We start from the raw sequence: 22335 nt of genomic DNA, 5'->3' as shown, positions 1-22335 counted from the left end.
TCAATCTTCAGACAAATTGAGAGGGACGAATATAGTATCATTGGCACTTTGAAGAACTGGAGGAAATACTTCTCAGAAAATGAAATAATCGACAAAGCCTGGACTCTGATACCAGGCTTTTTGATCTGGGATGTCTGGAAAGAACGCAACAATAGGATTTTCAAGAACAAAATTGGCTCAACCCAGAGCATCATAGCTCAGATTATAAGACAGCTCAAAGAAACTGTGAGCACCCTTCTAAAGAAACCCCCCAAGAACCCTCCTCTAAGGCAGGAGGCTCAGATACTCTTTCAATTGGGTCTCCAGTTACCTGCCCCCCAGGGCATAAGCAGGATAGTAAGACACATAACAACGGGAAAGGACTTCTAGCAACCACCTCCTCAGGGCTTTTTGAAATTCAATATAGATGGGGCCTCTAAAGGAAACCTTGGGGTGGTTGGTTATGGCGGAGTCATAAGAGATGAGCAGGGTTACATAAAAATCATCTTTCATAGTCATTTGGGGAAGGCCACTAATAATATGGTGGAACTCATGGCCTTAGAGCAATGCCTAGAAATCTTGATTAACTCCAATTTACACAATGCCATCATAGAAGCAGACTCTGAATTGATAATCAATTCAGTCAAGAAGATAGGCAATGGCACAGCACCAGAAAAAGTTTCAAAGCACTGGCGGTTACTGCAGGTCTACCAACGAATACAATCCCACCTGAGAACCCTGAGAACACTCAGATTTGTTCACGTGCGCAGAACAGCCAACAGGTTAGCGGATCGTCTGGCAAATGAAGGAGTGCTCTGCACTAGAAACAATAGAAGATATGCTTGGGAGTCGACACCCTCAGGAAATTTGTGGGAGGACTGTAATAGACAGGTGATCGAAGACAGGGAGCATTATCAATCTATGAAAGATAAGCAGTAATTAGTCCTATGGAAATAGAGGAAAGGGAACCAAACACAGAAAATAAACAAGGGGTATACAGTGGGCAGGTTGACAAGTAGTCGACCAATGATTGTAGTGAACTCCGGCATCCAACGGATTTCAGGCGGATAAATGCTCGGAGGATAAACCTTCAAACAGACCTGAAATACTTTAGAGCGACGGTTAATGCCACTCATCGGGTCCGAATGGAAAATTATCGAGTGGGCATGTTACCGAACCGAAATCAGCTCAGCATCGTCATATCTACGAAGTCTAGATCGCACGGTATTCGGGCCATCAACATTATAGACGGTTAACCCTAAACCGGACCCGAAATTGTTTAGAATGGTGGTTTTGGCTTCCCATCGGGTCCGTAAGAAAATTTAAGGAATGGGCAAGTTGGGGACCCGAAATCAATCTTAACCGTTGGATCTATGAGGACCAGATCATTTGGTTTTCGGGCTGCCAAGTAAACCAAAGCTTAATGATTGTTTTTAGTCACATATTGTTGCACTAAGGATCGTAGGACATGTGGGCCCTTGACTTCAAAGGCTTTCAGGTTCTCCAAGGCTCGAGACTTTTGTCTTCCAATGGTCCTGAAAGGACTTTAAAACCCTTTATTTTTTCTTTCGGGTTAAGAAGGTAGGGTTCTTAAAAGTTGCTTTGAGCGCTGGTTAAGAGAGTCAATCCTTTTGTAGGTTTTTTAAGTTAGGTAAGGGGTTGTTGTTCTTAACCCTGTACTTTATGTCCATTATGTACTTTTCTCGATTAATGGAAGATACCACTCTTACTGGATCAAAAAAAAATCCACATAATAAATAGTACATTTCCTTACCAAAAGCAATAGAAGCTTAGCTTTTATTAAACATTGGCAAAAGTCAACCAGGTTCGGGAATTCCACGTTCCACCTAACCATAGATTGGCTGAGCCAAATCTCTCTTTAGCAAATCACACCTGTTCCATATTCCAAGCATGAATGTGGGATCTGTTGTAATGAAAACACAACACCCCCATTTTTTACTTATTTATTTCAAATAATGGGGACCCTTTCCATAAATTTTTGGCTAAATCACTTTTTAATATTTTCTTTTGGTTAAGTGTCCTATAATTTTGCCAAATTTTCATTTTGGTCATATTTTTATTTTGATTGCTTCATTGAGTTTGAATTTTTTCTAGCTTTCAATCGGTACTTGTTTCAACTCATTTGGTTACACGGTTTGCAAATGGTGCTCATCCAAAGTTCGATAATTTTTACCGCCTAGGTTAAAAAATGAGCAAAATGTATATTATTTTAATTTTGTAAATAAATTAGTAATTCATTTTAAATACTAATTTCTAGTTATTTTTTACTAATTATTTCATTTTTCACTAATGTTCCTACAAAATTGTCATAGCCAAATTATAGAATAATTAAAAATTATGTGTTTTCATGATCTCGGTAATTTATTCCAATTCCCAATTTTAAAAGAAATTACAAGACCTAAAATCTCAAAATTGCGAAGTGGCTGCAGTTTATTTTGTCAGATTTTTAATTACCAAGTGGTTGTAGTTTATAATGGATGAGTCTTACTCCAAGTGGGCCCCACTACACCTCACCTCCTCCCCTACTCTTTTATTAATATCTCCGATAAATAATATCTCGATATTAATATCGGACATCGGCATTTTTATTTGGTGTCAAAACGCTCGTTTTAAGAAGTTCTAATATTAGTCACTCTCTGATATCCGATATCATGCGACGGGTTAGTTTTATTTAACAAAGGTCTTTTCCACCTTATTTTAAAAAGTATCCACCTCATCCTCATTAATTTAATAGCCCCTGAGACCAAGAACCTTGAATTATAAACAAAGTGGTTGTAGTTTCTATGGAGGGAGGGACCCACCTCCACGTGGACCTCACCTCTCGCACCACACTTCACCTCACTTCCTCTTCTACTCCTCGACACCTCCCAAATAATCTTACATCATAACCTATGGAAATAAGTTTACATCGGAACCTTGGGAATTAAGTTTATCGTAACTTCTATTCCACAACACCTCCGATATGTTAATTCAATGATATCTCCCATGGTGGTTATGAAATATTATATATTATAAATTATCATGTTGGATGGTTCATATTGGACCTCGGGGACCTTTGAGTATCGGAAGTATCGTTTCGAAAACTTAATATGTATCTTAGTTCCGATATCCGATATTTTTATACATGAATATTTTCGTTCATACTATAATATACTCCTCTCCATTTAATAATAAAGTCACTCCTCATTCAATATGACTTACATGTTGAGGCCAAATGCCACTTTGGGTCCATAAGTTATGGGTCAATAGTCACTTGCCGTGTGTCCCACCATATTTTTAATATTAATTAATTTTTTATTAATTAGTTTAATTATAATTTGTAATAATAATTAATAATTTATTTTTTATAATTAAATTAATTTGTAATTTATTTAAAGTTTTAAAATAATTTGTATATAATTAATGAATTTCATAATTGTAATTAATTAGGATTTAATTAATTTTAATTGTACATTTAACTTTAGATTTACAAATTTTAATTAAAATTTCCTATTTTTGGCCCACGCAACAATTTTTCCAGTGGCAGTTATGACTCCTCAACTTTGGAAGCTCATAACTTGAGTTTTACTTGGTCAAATGAGGTCGAGGATGGCTCGTTAGATAGATAAAATCATGGAGAATAATTTTGAAGTGGTTGTCTAACCAGATTCGATCATTTAATGAGTCTAAAATTTAGCAAAAAATCAAGCTTCGAATTTGTAAAAAAAATAGTTTTCTGAGTTTAATTTTTTGCATTTTCATTTGCTCATAACCCATGTTGAGCACATATCCATTCGACTATGTTCTCTTTGACCAATAATATATTTACAAGCATCAATGGAAATTTCAGATTTCCTTTTATTTATTTATTTATTTGAGTTTTGATTGGAGAAATTATGTTTTCTAGATTTGGTATTTTTTATTTTAATTTACATTTTAATTTAATTTTGATTGGTTTTGGCAGGAGAACAGTTGATAAGATGAGGAAGAGAAGATTTCAATCAATGTAATTTCTTCAGCGATAGAATAAAAATAATTTAACCAATGAAAATTGTTGCAGCTAAATTATTCTTCAACAACTCTCCTATTCAGAATTAATTTTTGTAATTATAAATAGTAGTTTGTAGAATGGAGAAAGGGCTTCTCTTCTCTGCAATTCTGGAATTCTTAAAGCACTATTGTAATAGGGGTTTCATTGTTGTAGGTAGAGAGGGTCATTCTTATATTTGGGGATTATTTGGATTTGCCTCTTTTTCATTCTAAACAATGTATGAGAAGCAGAATTTGCACTATTGCAGCTCTTTCTTTTAGCAGCAAAGTTCATGATTTGAGAAAGATTGTTGGAAATCAATTCAAGGAACATAGTAGGAGAACATGTTCAAATTAATTTGTATTACAAATACTATTATTTTTAATATAAATTTCATTTTTTATTGCAGAATTATGTTAATTGAATTACTATTATACAATATTATCAATAGGAATTCATGTCTTACAGAATTAGCTATCTAATTTGTTTGTCTCATAAATTTGTTGTCTATTGTGTATTTTTGCTCTGATGTATTAATATAAGGTTCCTGAGTAACCATTTACTCAGAAACATGATATCTAATTTTGATTTAATTTCCATTAGCATTATGACCCTGATGGGGGTGTCCAATCAAGGAGGCAAGTGGTTGCGGGTTGGAGCGTGGAGCTAGTTGGGCCTCCACGCGCAACACGTCCGACTTAATGGCTATTGGGAGTTGGGCTCTTTCGCGAATGTTACTTAATGCAGGAAGGAGGCAGCAAGGTGGTCATTTGCAATGGGTGGGCGATGAGGAGGGAGAGCAGCGAGGTATTGGTGTCCTAGCTTAGGCGGAGGATTGAGGCGACGGTGTAGGATGGATTCGAGATTAAAGGGTATGCGAGGGACTGGAACTGGATAGCTCTTTGGCCATGGGATCCGGGAGAGCACATGACAAACTACAGCGATGGAAATTGCTGTCACGAGGCTAGTGTGAGTGGACGGTGGGATCTTGCTTCCCTTGCCTCACTTTGGGTCTTCTTCCAGCAAGGAATTGCTCTTCTAGAGGGGTAGTTAGGAAGAGAACGTGGGGAATGGATCTTCCCCGTGGGTGGCTGGTATACCTTCGTGACCTACAACGCACCACCCAGCACGTCGGAAAATAGTGGGGAGGTGCATGGGAATTGCACTGGGAAATATGAGAACTTCGACGCAAGGGAGGTAAGCTGTGTTTTTCTGTGTTTGGTTCATATTCGATTGGTGTGGTGGGTTGCTCAGGGCAACTAGGTTCGTGTAACGGGTGGAGGAGGAGTCAACTGCATGTCGCGGCAGTAAGGTCATGCCCATAGAAGAGGAGTTGGTCACCGTATGGAGAATCATCCACCACAAGACATACCTAGCTCGGGCTCAAAGTTGATCGAGAGCCGCCACTCTGATGTAGAGGCAGCCATATCCCCAGATCGCTCCTAGGGCCACATAGAGGCCCCAGCTACCTTGGACTCCATAGTGGATCAACTAAACACTCTCCATCTAAGCATGGAAAAAATGAGGTAGTAGCACTATGATGATCAGAATGAATTGGTGGCCTACATCAACAACCTCCAACACATGCAGAATGAACTCTTGGACTCTCTAGATGGCCTTCGGTGGCAGCTTCGGTGAACAAATGACCACCTCTATGCATTGGAGACCTGGGTAGAGCATATCGACTACCACACGCATGAGAGGGCAATGCTCTTTGCATCCCAACCACCATTTCCCCCCAATCCTCCTCCGTAATGTGTAATTCTAGCAAATTCTCTTCTTGTGTTACTTTTGTTTCATAAATAACCAAAGATACGGATTGTCCTGGCTTCCTTATAGGCTCAATCTTGTTCAGAGAAGCTCTCTTGTTAGCTCTTAAGCCTATTATTTTGCCTGGTGTGGAAAAAATGATACAATTCAACTATTGATGTACAATGTTTTTGAAATTTGTATAATATAATACAGTTACCTTGACCGAAAAAAATAAATAAATAAATAAATAAATAAAATAATAAAATAAAAAATAAAAAATAAAAAATAAAAATAAAAATAAATAAATAAAAATAAAAATAAAAATAAATAAATAAATAAAATAAAAAATAAATAAATAAATAAATAATAAAAAATAAAAAATAATAATAAAAAATAAAATAAAAATAAATAAATAGATAAAATAAAAAATCCATTAGCATTATGTGAATTACTTCCTATTGCTTTTGGTTTATTATTCATGGTTAATAGATATTTGAACAACATATCTGGTAATCATAATATTAGTTAAATGAACAACTTCATTATTTGCATATTCATCTTAAGTCAGACATGCTTAAAATCCCAATCATTTAATTACTTTTCTCTCGGTTGGGTTAGATCTACATCTTGTTGGAAATACTAAGAGGGGGGTGAATCAGTATTTCTTTTCAATTGTTATTATTACCAATTTAGATTCTTTACAATTTTAATAATAATAAAATGATTTTATTAAAATATAGAAAAAGATTGAATACAATATCTAATGAATTTTTCCAAGCACCGACTTGGACTTTGATGAGGCTCCAACCTCTAGGGCTTTGACCCTATCTTACCAAGGCACCAACCCTAAGGGCTCTGACCCTATAGTTTTACTCTGTCAATAAATGTTTGATTGTATTATATTGCTCCCTATTTTTGTGATCTTTGTAACAGATCGTTGTCTGCACTACATAACTGCTTCAGGAGTGACTGCTTCTTCACAAGCCCTTTTAGAGATTAACCCAACCAACAGACTTGCTCGACATTCGGCTTCCTTCGTTTTGCTAGACCTTCAGCTTTCTTCTTCAACGCTCGATCTTTGGCTTTTGTCTTCAACCTTTGGCTCTCTCTGTTTCTTTAAGTTCACGAGTTGTGAACTGTCGATTCTTCTGTGTGCCCGATGCCGAGATTGATGCCTTTAGTGAAACGTTTTAACTCGTATTTATATGAGTTTCACCAATGACTGAGAGACACGTTTATTGGAGGGAGGCTGACTTGTATATTATTCATTCAATTATTCATCGACTTGTTTATTTACGGAAAAACCATAAAGGAGAGGTTATAACCATATTATAATAGAAGTCTGGCGGTCCCCACATGCCACGTCACTGCTAATCACAATCGCAACTTTTGGAGGTCTCTTATTACACAATATATCAGAGAGGCCCTTTTTAATATTCATCCAAGGCCCACATGGAGGTCCCACATGCCATGTTATTAACTTTAATCTTGCAATCGCAACTTCATGAAAATCAGAGGTTTTACAAGTGTGCACATGCTTTGTCTTCCGATGGAGCGGATGCGATATAATATTTAAATAGTAGTTAATAAGTCTATGGTCCACAACCTCTATCAAAATCGGTGTTCCTTCGGGTTCACAAATCTTATCGAAATCGGTGGTCTGACGGTGATAACCCTTTATCATTTGCATAACTTCTGATACCCAGACGCGATGCTACATAAAGGTGTATTCTAATGGAGCTGTTGGGTCCCATATTATATCGCAATCGAAATTTTGAATGGAACATGATTATACAAACATAATCATTTGTGATTATGCGATGGATGTGATATTATATTGAGTTTTATTGAAATCGTGCAGTGGGTCTGCAATGATATCACAATCGCAGTTTTCAAGTGTGACATTCCTTTGTGATACATAACTTCTGATGCGGCAGTTTCGGTATGGCGGATGCAATATAACCATAGAGCATATTGTTATGGAACCATTGGGTCTGTAATACATATCGCAGTCAGGGGATTCAACGTGACACATAATAAAGTGATAAAAACTGTCGATATTGATTTCTCCGATGCGTTGTGAACTTTTATTATATGCGTTGGGAATTTTAACGGGTTTCCATGGTTTAATACTCCCTCCGCTTATTTCTTCAATATTACTGTTAACTCCTCTTAATCATTGTTTTATGCTCCTCCGTTGCGTGTTCCTCTTTGCTCCTTCCAATGAACTTCTTCCTCTTACTCTTTGGCTTCACAATGATTTCCAATGGCTTTCCTGATGGCTTTCCTCCTTGGCTTCTTGCTCCTGTTGCTTCACGGATCTGCTCTGCTTGGCTTCACATCATCATTTAGTATCCAAAATATTTCCATATTGACATCAATGACAATCTAGATCAGCAATCTCCCCCTTTGTCATTGATGGAAATATTCTTCTTCTCTCCCCCTTTGACATCAATGGAAAAGGAGTGCACAGGGACTCCCCCTGTCGAACTACTCCTCCTGTCAAACTGATCCCCCTGTTAAACTACTCCCCCTGTCATGCGGCATTTTGAGAATTGGTTTAGTGTGATGCTAAAGAAATAACCCCCATCTTTTGACGGAGATGTTCAAATGCTTCTCGAGGAAGAGGTTTGGTGAAAATATCTACAATCTGTTCCTTGGTATTGATATATTCCAACTTGATGTTTTGTTCAGCCACATGTTCATGGATAAAATTATACTTGATTGGTATATGTTTGGTTTTTTAGCGCATCACTGGATTTTTACTGAGACTGATAGCACTTGTGTTATCACAATAGATGGCGATTGGTTGTTTAGTTTCTATGTTTACATCCTTCAAAGCTTCCTTCATCCATAGTATTTGTGTACAACAGTCATTTGCGACTATATATTCGGCTTCAACTGTAGAGAGAGATATAGATGATTGTTTTATGTTGAGCCAAGCTACCTGGTAATCTCCCATAAAAAATGCATTTCCACTAGTGCTTTTACGATCATCCATGTTTCCATCCCAATTAGTATTAGTATAAGATTTCACTGTAGTATTTGTGTTTTTGGGATACCAAAGACCATAGTCAAGAGTTCCTTTCAAGTATCTGAGAATTCTTTTCATAGCCAACATGTGGGATTGCTTAGGAGCTGATTAAAATCTTCCCACCATTCCCATTGCTTGCATAATGTCAGGCCTTGTAGCAGCTAAGTATAAGAGAGCTCCAATTATTGACTTGTAAATAGTTTTATCTACCGAAGGGGATTCATCGTCTTTGCTTAATTTGTAGTTTGTGGTCATTGGTGCGTTCTAAGTGCACATTCTTCGATTCCATATCTTTTAAGCATGTCTTTGAGATATTTTGTTTGAGAGATAAACATACATGTTGTGGTTTGCGATACTTGTAGTCCAAGGAAGTTGGATAGTTCACCAATCATTGACATTTCGAATTATTTTGACATATTTTGAGAAAATTCATGGCTCATTTCATCATTATTTCTAGCAAAAATCATATCATCAACATATAAAAGGGTGATTAGTAATTTATCCTCATCCATATTCATGTAGAGATTACTTCCTGCCACCCCCTTTTTGAAGTTTTTTTGTTATATATAGTGATCCAACCTTGTGTACCATGCTCTAGGAGCTTGTTTCAAACTGTATAATGCCTTTTTCAACTTATATACAAAGTCTTTTCCTTCTAGTAGATCAAAGCCTTCGGGTTTCTCCACGTAGACTTCTTCCTTGAGTTCCTCGTTCAGAAATGCTTATTTTACGTCCATTTGATAGACTTTGAATCCTTTTGAGCATGTAAATGCCAAGAACATTCTTATAGCTTCCATACAAGCTACTGATGCAAAGGTTTCTTCGAAATCGATTCCTTGAATTTTTGAATAACCCTTACATACAAGTCTTGCCTTATTTCTGATGATTTTTCCACTTTCATTCATTTTATTTTTGAACACCCACTTAGTTCCAAATATATTTTTATCCTTTGGATGAGGTACCAGCTCACATGTCTCATTTTTCTCAATTAAAGACATTTCTTCTTCCATGGCTTCCACCCAGTGAGGATCCTTACTTGCTTGAGTAAAAGTTTCTAGTTCTAACATAGATAGGAGAGCAACATCATTTCTCTTTGGTGTATTTGTCATCCTTCTTCAGGTTTGTATTCCTTCATCTACATTTCCAATAATCTGCTCTTCCAGATGATGTTTTTGGAGGAATTTCACTTTTGAAGGAGTTTGAGATGGTTCTTTTTGTTTTTGTTTTTCTTGATCTTTTTCTTCCTTTTTAGGATCTTCTTCGCTTTCTTCAATATAGGGGTCAACTTCATGATCTTCAATTTTCTTTTCTGGAAGCCCTTCATCAATATTCACATCAATACTTTCCACTATTTTCCGTAGTTGATTATTGTAGGACTTGTAAGCTTTGCTTCTAGTAGAATACCCAAGAAATATTCCTTTGTCAACCCAAGAATCAAATTTTCCTGGTGAGTCATCATTGATATTTATGAAGCATTTGCTTCCAAAAATTCTGAAGTATTTTACTGAAGCAGTTCTACCTTTCCATAATTCATAAGGAGCCTGCTCATTATTTGGTCTTAGTTGAGTTCGATTCAAGGTATAAACTTTTTGTCCCGACTGCTTCCTTCCAAAATTTCGGTTGCAATTCAGCTGCTAGTAATAGAGTTCTTTCCATTTCTTGAATAGTTCGGTTTCTCCTTTTAACTACCCCATTTTGCTTAGGTGTTCTAACAGTGGAGAGCTCTCTTTCGATTCCATGTTCTTTACAAAATTCATCAAATTCTTTTGATGTCAATTCTCCCCCTCTATTCGTTCTAAGACATTTAATTTTGGAGTCCTTTTCATTTTCTACAAGAGCTTTAAGATTCTTAAAGCATTCAAATGCTTCAGATTTATATTTTATGAAATATACCCACATCATTCTAGTATAGTCATCAAAAAATAAAGCAAAATACCTTTCTCCTTGGTGGTGGAGTTCTGGTTGGCCACCAAAAATCTACATGAATGATATCTAGAGGTTTTGATGTGGAGAATTCCTTAGTCTTATGGCTGGTTCTAGTCTACTCTCCATGTTGACATGGGTCACATACATCTTGATCTGGTTTGGACATCTTTGGAATGTCTCTTACTGCATTGATCATGTTGATATTGATCAAGTTATCAAAACTTGTATGCCCCAGTCGCTTATGCCACAACCAACTTTCATCTGTTTGACTTAGCTAACATTTATCTTCTTGAATTTTGTTCAGAATGTAGACATTATCTGATGTTATAACTCCTTTCACCACAAGTTCTCTAGAGGAATAGTTCCTTATTTCACAATTTTTAGTGTTGAAGACAACATTATGTCCTTGATCACAGATTTGGCTAACACTCAAGAGATTTTGTTTGAGCCCATCTACCAGCAAAGCATTTTGAGCCTTTCCTTTTCCATTAATAAGGGTAATGGTTCCTTTTCCAGCAATTTTGGCAGACCCACTCCCAAAGGATACATTTCCTTCCTTTTTTTTAATGAGACAAACTTCCTTTCGTCACCTGTCATATGTCTCGAGCACCCACTATCCACAAACCAAAGGTTTTTCTCACTGTGAGCACAAAGAGCTAGACCACATTTATCCATATTACGATTTTCATATTTTGATTCTCTACTTTTGAGGGGGAAATTTTGTTCGCTATTACCATTATCATTACATAATGAGAAAATTGGATCAAATTTGGCCAAAGGATCAAAAGAGTTGAAGGTCTTGATTTGTCCTTGCCCTTTGAGACTACATGGTTTGTTTGTTTGATCCTTCAATCTTGATGCTTCATTCTTATAAGCCATGCAATGTTTATCTTGATGACCAAAATTTTTACAATAATAACAATGCCCAAGAAAGATAGTTTGGTACCTGTTATAATAGACATGATTTGAATAAACCTTCTTTCTTGGAGTTTCTCTTTCTTCATTCTTTGGATTTGAGTCGAGCCTTTGATGAGATGATTTTTCTTCTTTTGGATTGCTGCAAAGTACGTCGGCATAGCTTCTTGCATTATCCTTAGCACTTGATGATTCTTCTTTAAAACCAATCCCGGACTTGTCACTTTGAGATCTCTGAGTGTTGAGAATGTGATCAAGTGTTTGAGAACTTTGCCAACTTCTTTTGATTTGTTCCAAGTCTTTCTTGAGAGATACTACTTCAACCTCATGTCTTTCATATATGATGCCCTCCCTTCTTTTAGCTTCCTCTTTTTCTATTTTAAGTGAGATGACCTTCTTTTGTAAATTTTAATTTTCTTCAATGGCACTAACTAGTAATTTATTTGTCTCCTCTTCATTTTCCTATCTTGGTTCATCGTCTTCAATGAATGCCATAAATAATACTTCCTTGCTTCTAGCATAGTCATTTTCTTCATATTATTCATCATTACTTCCTTTGGATGTTTTCTTTTTTATGACCACATATTCATCCTCATCAGATTCATCTCATTTATAGAGGATATTTTTCTTAGTAAATTCTTTCTTTTTGTATATCCTCCTTTTTTAATCTTCCTCATCATCATTGTCATGCTTATGAGGACATTTTGCAGCATAATGACCTATTCTTCCACATCTGAAACATATAAGAGGGTGCTTACCTTTTATCTTGGATCCTTTATTTAGCCTTCATACAAATTGCGCCAATTCGGATTCAACATCGGAGTCATCACTGCTGGCATTCCATCCTTTCCCCTTTTTTGATTTTGAGGCCTTGAATGTTGCATCTTTGGAACTTGGGATTCCTTTTCTCATCTCATAGGCAATGAGGATTCCATGAATTTCATCCATCTTGAGAGTGTCTAGGTCCTTCATTTCTTCTATAGCACTTATTTTGGATTCAAATATGTCTCGCAGATATCTTAAGACTTTTTGAACAACGGTGCTTTCTTCAATCTTTTCTCCCAATGCTTTAAGAGAGTTGACTACTTCAACCACTCAGAGGAAGTATGATGCAATATCTTCTTCATCATCCTTTTTTAGACTTTTGAACTGCCTCCTATGAGTTTGAAGGTTTTCCTTCTTAACTTTGGAGCCCCCATCAAGCTAACCAGCTTATCCCATACTTCTTTGGCCAAGTCACAATCCAAGACTTTCGTAAAATCAGAATCAGTAATTCCACCGGTAATGGATGTAGGTTTTAACCCCGTACAAAAATTAGCTACATACGAATTCTAAAATACATAAAATAAACAATGCGAGAGCATAACACATAAACACATATACACAGAAATTTTCCCTTAGATCCCAAAACCGGGACTACCAGCTTGATTTTTCATTATGTTCCTTTCAATGTTATAATACATATTTATAGATTTTGAAGCATCCAATACCATGGACCGAAAACCATCGCGTCCAAAAACATGTGTGAAAATCATGCGCAAAACCATAGGTGGGTCCGCCCAACCTAACATAGGTTCCAAAACCAAAATTTTCCAAGGCACTAGCCTAGACCCCATAGAGTGGGGTTAACTGTACCCCTCTAACCCCCTGTGACCCCCCTGCTATGCAATCAGTGCAACGAAGGGGGGGGGCGGGCCTCCGCCCCCCCTCTCACCCCCTTGTTAACTATGTGGGCTAGTCGTGGAAAGAATATAACGCAACCCAACATTCTCCCACTTGTTGTTTTCTTTCCACAGGGGGCCACAAGAGAGCTTAGTCATTTATCCAACCCTGCAACGCCCATTGTTTCTCTACACCAAGAGAACTTCTCAGAGCTCACAGATTTTGTAAATGCATCTGCAGTATTCTTCAAAGTGTCCACCTTTACCAGCAACACCTTTTTGTCTTCTATCATGTCCCTCACAAAGTGATATTGAACATCAATGTGCTTTGTCTTTGAATGATATGCAAGGTTCTTTGCCAAGAAAGTTGCACTTTGGCTGTCACAGTCTATCCTTATAGCTCCCTATACTAATCCCATACTTGAACACAATCTCTACAACCAAATTGCTTCCTTGCTTGCATGAGTGGCTGCCATGTATTCTGCCTCTGTAGTTGATAGTGCCACTACAGATTGTTTCTTACTCATCCAACTGACAGCACCTCCAAATAGGTTAAACACATACCCACTTGTAGATCTTCTCTGATCCAGATCTCCAGCCCAGTCTGCATCAACAAAGCCACGAATATCCAACACTTTGTCCAATCCTGGTCTTCCTTGGTAGCACAAACCATAATCACTAGTGCCACGCAAATACCTAAAAACCCGCTTCACTGTTGTCCAATGCTCCTTTCCTGGTTTTGACATAAACCTGCTCAATGCTCCCACTGCATGTGCAATGTCTGGTCTATTACATACCAATGCATACATCAGGCTACCGACTACACTTGCATATGGAACACAGGACATGTCCTCTTCCTCTTCTTGTGTCTTGGGACACTATTCAGCAGATAACTTTACACCTATAGGAATAGGAACCTTCACCGGTTTAGTATCCTACATATTAAATCTCTGCAATATTGTCTCGACATACTTCCTCTGGTTTAACCAGAGCTTCCTCTTTGCTCGATCTCTTTTAATTTCCATGCCCCAAATATAGTTTGAAGCACCAAGATATTTCATGTCGAATTTGGAGGACAATTGGGTCTTCAAATCCTGGATAATTTCTTTGTCATTTCCAACTAGCAACATATCATCCACATACAAGACCAAATAAATAATACGATCACCAATTAATTTAAAATACACATAGTGATCTGCTTTGCTTCTGGTGAAACCAAGTTCTCGTATAAATGTATCAAATTTTTGATACCACATCCTTGGTGATTGTTTTAACCCATACAGAGACATCTTTATCTTGCATACCAATTCTTTCTTACCCTACACTGCAAAGCCTTCAAGTTGCTTCATGTAGATTTCCTCTTCCAAATCCCCATGAAGAAATGTTGTCTTCACATCCATCAGTTCTACCTCAAAATCAAAAGAGTAGCAATAGATAAAAGTAATCTAATAGAAGTTACCTTGGCAACACGAGAAAAAATATCACCAAAATCAATTCCCGACACCTGGGAAAAACCTTTTGCTACCAACCGAGCTTTGTATTTCTCCACCTTTCCTTCTGCATTTGTCTTCTTCTTGAACACCCATTTGCTGCCAATGGGTTTCCTTCCAGTCGGAAACTCCACCAAATCCCAAGCCTCATTTTTGTGCAAAGATGCCAAATCATCAACCATGGCCTCTTTCTAGAGTTTTCCATCCTCTGAATCTATTGTTTCCTTCACAGTTCTAGGATCATCATCAGTATAGATAAAACAAAATTTGAAAAGAAAGCAGATGGACTATAACTTTATGGCTGTCTTCTTTCTCGAACTGATCTTCTCACACCCCGAGTTTGTGGTTCTTCATCTTCAGATTCCTCCTCTATTATACAGTCTGATTCTTCCTCCTCTAGCTCAAACTCTATCTTCTCAGGTTCCTTTGGTTGGACTTCATGTTTAATAACATATTTCACCTCTATGAACACCACATCTCCGTTGTACACAACCTTCCTTGTTACTGGGTTCCAAAGCTTATAACCCTTTAAACCATCCTTATACCCAATAAAGATGCACTTTTTAGATTTACTATCCAACTTGGTTCGTTTATCCTTTGGAACATGTACATATGCATCACATCCAAATACCCTTAGATGTGAAAGAGAGGGTTTCTTACCATTCCATACCTCTTGTGGAGTTTTATCCTCCAACGCTGATGAAGGTGATCTATTGACTAGGTAACATGCTGTCTCCACCGCCTCTGCCCAGAATTCTTGTCCTAACCCGACACCACTGAGCATTCTTCTTTCCCTTTCCATCAACGTCTTGTTCATTCTTTCTGCAAATCCATTTTGCTGAGGTGTATATGGAGTAGTCTTCTACCGTGCTATACCACACTTCTTACAGAATTCTTCAAATTCCTTACTACAAAACTCTCCACCATTATCTGTCCTCAACACCTTTATCTTCTTCTCTGTCTGGTTTTCCACCAGAGCCTTGAATTCTTTAATCCTATCAAAGACTTCAAATTTCTTCTTAAGGAAATATATCCATATATTCCTTGAGAAGTCATCTATAAATGATACATAGTACATAGACTTAGCCAGTGATGGAACCTTCATAGGTCCAAACACATCACTATGCACAAGCTCTAATATATGTTTCGCCCTCTTACCACCAGAGGGGAAACTCACCCGATTTTGTTTCCCATATACACAATTTTCACAGAAATCAAAATCCAGAGAGCTATTACTCATATCTTTACCATGAAGTATTCAAAGGCCCTTCTCTCCAATATGTCCAAGCCTTTGATTCCACAACATGGTCTTCTCTCTAGAGACCACTAGATTTTTTGTTCCACTTTCAGGAACCATAGAACTGTTGCACTCATCAATAACCATGCTACCTTGCAGCTTGTACAGAATTCCAATCCAAACTCCCCGCATCAATACCAGTGCTCCCCGAACCATCTTGCAGGTATCCTTCTCGAACATTGTTTTTGCACCTGCATCATCCAACTTGCTTATAGAAATCGGATTTCTGGCCAATGCAGGAATATGCAGAACACCCGTAAGTGTTATAACCCTTCCACCTTGCAACTTCAACTTTACTTTTTTGCGACCAACGATTCTAGCCTTCCTATCATCCCCTAAGAAGACATCACCACCATCGTATTTCTCATACTCGCAGAACCACTCTCTATGGGGAGTGAAGTGAAAGGATGCACCTGAGTCAATCAACCATGCCTCATGATCTACATGTGTACTTGAAGAAGCCAAGTACACATCCCCAACTTCATCTGAGGTGGTTTTCGCCTCTGTAGAAGGAGCATCATCAGATCCCTTTCCTTTGTCAGGAGCTTTGGATTTACAGTCCCTTTTGTAGTGCCCTTCCTTTCCGCATTTCCAGCACACCACCTTTACAGGTTTTCCTGGAGATTTAGATCTCCCAATCGATGACTTATTTTTGTTTCTATTCTGGGACCGTCCTCGTACAGACAAGGCATCACCATTCTGGCTATCCATATTTTTCCATCTCATCTCCTTCGTCAGCAAGGATGAGACTATTTCATCAAACTGCAAGGCAATTGCATTGCTACCTATTGCAATAACTAGACTATCCCATGCATCTGGTAGAAAACACAACAAACTAATGCACTTATATTCATTTGAAATTTTGATATCGACAGATGCTAACTGACTTACCACAATATTAAATGCATTCAGATGCTCTGTCACCGAGTCTCCATCTTTCATCCTCTTATACATCTTTTTCCGCAGGAACAGTTTGTTCACCAGAGACTTATATTGTTACAAAGTCCCTAATTTGTCCCACAAAGCCTTCGCCATAGCTTCCCCTGATACATTCAGCAATACTAAATCTGAGACGCACAATCGTATTGTTCTCTTTGCCTTTCAATCCAACTTCTTCCATTCTTCATCAGACACTCCCGTTGGTTTAGTACCTGGATCTACCGCGATCCACTGATCTTTATCCACCAATAGATCCTCCATCTTGAGTTTCCACAACTCAAAACTCTGACCATTAAATTTCTTGATCTCTATCTTTCCACTGCTCGCCATCTTCTTTCACCACCAGAATCAATCTCGCAGATCTCCCACTGAACAGGGTCTACCACAGGCCTGAGCGAAACCCCTCAGCAACAAAGGCGTCCCCTTGAAGCCAAAATAGCTCTGATACCAAATGTAGGTTTTAACCCCGTACAGAAATTACCTGCATACGAATTCTAAAACACATAAAATAAACAATGCAAGAGCATAACACATAAAACACATATACACAGAGATTTTCCCCTGGATCCCAAAACCGGGACTACCAGCTTGAGTTTTCATTATGTTCCTTTCAATGTTTTAATACATATTTATACATACCAAAGCATCCAATACCATGGACCGAAAACCATCGAGTCCAAAAACATGTGCGAAAGTCATGCACAAAACTATAGGTGGTTCCGCCCAACCTAACATAGGTTCCAAAACCAAAATTTTCAGGGGCGCTGCCCCAGACCCCATAGAGTGGGGTTAACTACACACCTCTAACCCCCTATGACCCCCCCGCTACGCAATCGGCGCAACAAGGGGGGGGCGGACCCCTCGGTTAACTACGTGGGCTAGTCATGGAAAGAATATAACACAACCAACAATGGAATTTAGAGCTTTGGCATTTTCAATGTATGCTTTCCTTTCATCTTGATTAGTAGGAAGAGTGGGAGGGGAATTGTACCCATTCAAAACAATGTTCCAAACTTCAGGTCCAAGGGACATTAAGTAGTAAGACATTCTCTTTTTCTAAAAACCAAAATTAGTATCATCGAACAAGGGAAGCCTTCCTGTCATTTCTTGATTCTTCATTGTAACTAAGAATCCTTCTTCCAGCTGTTAGGTTGATTCTAAAGAAGTTGGCTCTGATACAAATTGTTGGAAATACTGAGAGGGGGTGAATCAGTGTTTCTTTTCAATTGTTATTATTACCAGTTTATATTCTTTACAATTTTAATAATAATAAAAAATGATTTTATTAAAATATGGAAAAAGATTGAATACAATATCTGATGAATTTTGCCAAGCACCAACTTGGACTTTGATGAGGCTCTAACCTCTAGGGCTTCGACCCTATCTTACCAAGGCACCAACCTTGAATTTAGGAGCACCAACTCCAAGGAAACCAATCCTTCCAATTCTGAGGCACCAACCCCAAGGGCTCCGACCCTATAGTTTTAATCTGTCAAGAAATGTTTTATTGTTATGTAGCATCTCTTCCGGATACATTGCATTAGGTTTATTTATAATCGACGTTTCGAACCAGCAACGGTGGTTCATCTTCAGGATGTGAAAATTGTTGAAAGACTGATCTCATTTTTTAAATATATAGAGATGTGTGAGATGTTTAGCCGACAGATATTGGGATTTGTTAATTATAATTTTAATTGTTTTATTATATTTTGTTAATTTTGATTGTATTTGTGAAATTTAGGGTTTTAAAATTGTGACCGAATTAATTTATTCTTTTAAAAATTATTATTATTTTTATTAGGGTTATGGTTATATTAAATTGTATTTGTATTAATGATTGTGTATTTTAATTATATTTATTTTGATTAATTTTGTAATTATTTTAATTAATTATTTATTTTGATTATTTTTAATTATTTAATTTTATTAATTATTTATTTTAATTGATTATTTGATTTTAACTATTTTAATTTTTTATTGTTTTAATTATATTTATTTATTTATTTCAATTAATTATTAATTTTAATTGTGATAATTATAATTATTTTATTTTATTTATTGATTATCTACTAATTGTATTTATTCTAATTATTTTAATTATGATGGATTTGATCATTTATGTTTGTTCTAGGTTAATTAGAGGAGGATTATGATTAGGTGGGATCGATTGGGATGATAGGATTGGGATCCAGTTTTCACTTATGGTCCATCCATCGTCTCTATTGAGGTTATTAGGGTGTTTGCTAATTTCTATGGCTTCTCTTAATTTCCTTATGAAGTAGTGTTCCTAATTTTAGGAACACTACTTCATAAGGAAATTAAGAGAAGCCATAGAAATTAGCAAACACCCTAATAACCTCAATAGAGACGATGGATGGACCATAAGTGAAAACTGGATCCCAATCCTATCATCCCAATCGATCCCACCTAATCATAATCCTCCTCTAATTAACCTAGAACAAACATAAATGATCTAATCCATCATAATTAAAATAATTAGAATAAATACTATTAGTAGATAATCAATAAATAAATTAAAATAATTATAATTATCACAATTAAAAGTAATAATTAATTGAAATAAATAAATAAATATAATTAAAACAATTAAAAATTAAAATAGTTAAAATCAAATAATCAATTAAAATTAATATAATTAAAATTAATCAAAATAAATATAATTAAAGATTAATACAAATTCATAACCATGATTACAATAAAACACTATAATTTATTCTAATTAATATTCAACATAATTAAAATTAATACAAATACAAAATAACAATTACAATAAAACATATTAATAAAAACAAATAAAATAAGAAAAAAAAATAGAGTAACTATAATAAATAATTAGAATAAATATAATTAATAAATAAATTAAAACAAATAGAATTAGAATAATTAAGAATTAAGAATTAATTAAAAGAAATATAATTAAAATAAATAATTAATAAAATTAAATAATTAAAAATAATCAAAATAATTACAAAATTAATCAAAATAAATATAATTAAAATACACAATGATTAATACAAATACAATTTAATATAACCATAACCCTAATAAAAATAATAATAATTTTTAAAAGAATAAATTAATTCGGTCACAATTTTAAAACCCTAAATTTCACAAATACAATTAAAATTAACAAAATATAATAAAACAATTAAAATTATAATTAACAAATCCCAATATCTGTCGGCTAAACATCTCACACATCTCTATATATTTAAAAAATGAGATCAGTCTTTCAACAGTTTTCACATCCTGAAGATGAACCACCGTTGCTAGTTCGAAACGTCGATTATAAACAAACCTAATGCGATGTATCCGGAAGAGATGCTACATTATCATGAGACTCGCAGGAACCTCAAAGATAAAATGTTTTATTGTATTATACAGCTCCATGTTTTTGTGATCTTTGTAACAGATATTTGTTTTCACTACATAACCACTTCAGGATTAACTGCTTCTTCACGAGCCCTTTTAGAGATTAACCCAACCAACATACTTGCTCGACCTTCGGCTTCCTTCCTTTTCCTAGACCTTCAACTTTCTTCTTCAACGTTGGATCTTCGGCTTCCGTCTTCAACCTTTGGCTCTCCCTGTTTCTTTAAGTTCACGATTTGTGAACTATCGATTCTTCTGTGTCTGATGCCAAGATCAATGCCTTTAGTGAAACGTAACTCGTATTTATACAATTTTCACCAATGACTGAGAGACACGTTTATTGGAGGGAGGCATACTTGTATATTATTCATTCAATTATTCATTGACTTGTTTATTTACGGAAAAACCATAAAGGAGAGGCTATAACCATATTATAATAGAAGTTTGGCGGTCCCCACACACCACGTCACCGCTAATCGCAATCGAAACTTTCGAAGGTATCTTATTACACAATATATTGGAGAGGCCCTTTTTAATATTCATCCAAGGCCCACATGGAGGTCCCACATGCCACATTATCAACTTTAATCCCACAATTGAAACTTCATGAAAATCAGAGGTTTTACAAGTGTGCACATGATCTGTCTTCCAATGGAGCGGATGCGATATAATATTTAGACAGTCATTAATAAGTTTATGGTCCACAACCTTTATCGCAATCGGTGGTCCATCAGGTTCACAAGTCTTATCGCAATCAGCGGTCTGACAGTGATAACCCTTTATGATTTAAGTAACTTCCGATACCAAGACGCGATACTGCATAAAAGTGTATTCTAATGGAGCTTGCGGGTCCGCATATTATATCGCAATCGGATTTTTGAATGGAACATGATTATATGAACATAATGGTTTGCGATTGATGCGATATGATATTGAGTTGTATTGCAATGGTGCAGCGAGTTCGCAATGATATCGCAATCGTAGTTTTCAAGTGTGACATTCCTTTGTGATACATAAGTTCTGATGCGGTAGTTCTGGTATGGAGGATGTGATATAACCATAGATCATATTGTTATGGAACCATTGGGTCTGTAATACATATCGTAGTCGGGGAATTCAACGTGACACATAATAAAGCGATAAGAACTGTCGATATTGATTTCTCCGATGCGTTGTGAACTTTCATTATATACTTTGGGAATTTTAATGGGTTTCCATGGTTTAATACTCCCTCTGCTTATTTCTTCAATATTACTATTAACTCCTCTTAATCACTGTTTTATGCTCATCCGCTATGTGTTCCTCTTTGCTCTGGATGAACTTCTTTCTCTTACTCTTTGGCTTCACGATGATTTCCAATGGCTTTCCTGATGGCTTTCCTCCTTGGCTTCTTGCTCTTGTTGCTTCATAGATCTGCTCTGCTTGGCTTCACATAATCATTTAGTATCCCCATATTGACATCAATGAGAATCAATATCAACACATCTTCCTAATCGAGATAGGCTTAGGATTTCTTTCCTTTTTCTTACACTCTAGGATTAGTTTGCATTTAGATTACTCATTGCATTTCTATAAATCCTCTTATCAAAGAGGAAAAGTTTAGTTGTGACTTGGCTGAGCCTTAGATCATCTTAAGGATCACTTTCTTGCATGTTCAAAAATAAGAGTCGATCTGATGTCTTTTCTCTATGGGTAGGTGAAAGTCATATTTTAAGCCAGTAGAGATAGAGAGAAGGTAATTGGCCCTAGTTTAACGAGTTGGAACCCCATTCCAAACGCAAAAGGTGTTGTTTTAAGTTCTCGATAGGGTGGTCTCCCTTATAATGTTGAGGCAAACATTTTGCGCCTACAACATTTTTGGCGCTAGAAGGAGGGCCTAGTAAAATTGTGTCTCTAATGATTTTGTGCTTTAAAATTTT

This window comes from Pinus tabuliformis, chromosome X (genome assembly GCF_031772625.1).
Source record: "Pinus tabuliformis cultivar Carrire ecotype Pingquan chromosome X, CPIR1, whole genome shotgun sequence".
NCBI lineage: Eukaryota > Viridiplantae > Streptophyta > Pinopsida > Pinales > Pinaceae > Pinus > Pinus tabuliformis.
The sequence above is the reverse complement of the archived record's forward strand: the minus strand, read 5'-3'. Positions refer to the sequence as shown.